Genomic DNA, 2,412 nt, shown 5'->3' with positions numbered 1-2,412 from the left:
AGCGAATGTTTTCATTTGAAAGGTACCTAAGCACTGTTGTGCTGTCAGTCCAAAAAACTGATTCCTGTAATGGGACTTGAAGTTCCTGTCTGAGCATTCTGTCCATTTTGACAGCCACAACAGCTGCTGTTAGTTCCAGTCTTGGTATTGTGACATGCTTCAGTGGTGTCACTCTTGATTTCCCCATTAGAAGAGAACAGTGTTTTTTGTTCTCCTGGCTGGTTAACACAATGTAGGATGCAGTCGCATAACCATCCTCACTAGCATCAGCAAAATGATGCAGCAGTGCTGACTGTGGGGGTCCAAACCCTTCTGGCTTGATGCATCTGGGTATACTAAATCCTGCCAGCATCTCCAAATTTGACAGCCATTCATGCCATCTTTTTGCATGTCCATTTTCTATCTCTTCATCCCAGCCATGCTTCGTTTTGCACAGGTCTCGCAAGATGAGCTTCACTGGCAACATGAGTGGAGCTAAAAAACCAAGAGGGTCAAAAATAGAACTAACAGTGGACAGGATCCCTCGTCTAGTGACAGGCTTGTCTGGCACATTTATCTGGAACCTGAAGTTGTCAGTCTCTGTGCACCACTGGACCCCAAGGGCACGTTCCATGGGAAGTGTGTTGTGGCCTAAGTCCAGGTCTTTGACTTCAGGAACTCTTTCCTTGTCAGGGATAGACAACAAGACTGTCTTACTGTTGCTCACCCATTTGGTCAGATGGAAACCTCCTCTGGAGCACAAGTCTTGGAGGTCTTGTACTAGGCTGATTGCCAGGTTCTTTGATGACACTGACTTTAAACAGTCATCGACATAAAAGTTTTTTAGCACTGTCTCAACTGCTTCTGTGCTTGTTACTTCTTTTGCATCTTCTGCAGTTCTTCTTAGGGCATAGGAAGCACAACTAGGGGAAGATGTGGCGCCAAAAGGTGAACCTTCATCCTAAACTCTTCCACATTGCCATTCGTATCACCCTCTGGCCACCACAGAAACCGTAGCAGATCTGCATCTCCCTCCGGGACCTTCACCTGGTAAAACATGGACTCTATATCAGCCATAAGTGCCACAGGGTGCTCTCTGAATCTAGACACCAACGAGTGTGTTGGTGAGGTCTGGTCCTTGGAGTAACTGCTCATTTAGTGATGTTCCCTGATATGTAGCAGTGCAATCAAAAACAACTCTTATCTTCTTTTTCTTAGGGTGATACACCCCGTGGTGAGAATGTACCACACTCTGCCATCACCGCGACTGAGCTGCTCAGTGGGTATTTTTTCGGCGTAACCTTTTTCAATTATGCTTTTCATGAAGGTTTTGTAATCTTCATGGAAGTCTGGATTTCTTTTGAATTTTCTCTTAGGTGTATCAACCCGCTGTTGAGCAATGCATTACATTACATTACATTAATAATCAATCCTTTATTAGTCCCACAATGGGGAAATTATTTCTCTGCATTTAACCCATCCCGGAGGAGCAGTGGGCTGCAATGAAGCGCCCGGGGAGCAACTTGGGGTTAGGTGTCTCGCTCAAGGACACCTCGGCATGTTGCCGGTAGAGGGGCTTGAACCACCAACCTTGTGGTTACGGGACAAGCGCTCTACCTCATGTGCCACAGCCGCCCCTATTACAGTCATTTAGCAGACGCTTTTATCCAAAGCGACTTACAATCAGTAGTATATTATCATTCACCCATTCACACACTGATGACAGGCTACCATGCAAGGTGCCACCATCAGACTCTAACTAACATTCATGCAACATCCAGTCCACACCGATGGCAAGCCTTCGGGAGCAACTTGGAGTTAAGTGTCTTGCCCAAGGACACATCGACTGCCGAAGCCGGGTATCGAACCACCGACCCTCTGATTGGAGAACTACCTTGCTCTCCACTACGCCACAGCCGCAATGCAACGATTATTTGGCACTTTGATATTTTCGTTTCTCAGTGGCAAACTCATGCAGTAATGTCCATCTACCAGCTTTGCCGACCTCGTGGCTAGGTGCATGAACTGGCGATCCTCTTGAGACATTTCATCCTTCTCTTCACAACTTCTTTCCGGGAAATCTGTATCGTACTGCTTCACTAGCAATTCTTCTATCTCCACCACTGAGATGCGATTAGCGGTGTAGCTCTGCAGTTTACCGCTGGCTGTCTTGAGGTCTTCTCCCTTTCTGAGAGGTCCATTTATCAACCATCCCAGGGCAGTTTTGATAGCATATGGCCCCTCACCTTCACTATTTATGACACGCCATGGTTCGATGGCTTTTGGGATGTTGGCCCCTATGAGCAGACCAACCTCTGCTTCAATGCGTGGGAGATGCACGTCTTTCAGGTAAGGCCATTGTGAAATATCTTCCTGTTGTGGAATGTTTTCTTTCTTTACTGGAATGTGGCTGTGTGTAAACACCTTTGGCAG

Source organism: Anoplopoma fimbria, unplaced genomic scaffold, assembly GCF_027596085.1.
Source record: "Anoplopoma fimbria isolate UVic2021 breed Golden Eagle Sablefish unplaced genomic scaffold, Afim_UVic_2022 Un_contig_10704_pilon_pilon, whole genome shotgun sequence".
Taxonomy (NCBI): Eukaryota; Metazoa; Chordata; class Actinopteri; order Perciformes; family Anoplopomatidae; genus Anoplopoma; species Anoplopoma fimbria.
The sequence above is the reverse complement of the archived record's forward strand: the minus strand, read 5'-3'. Positions refer to the sequence as shown.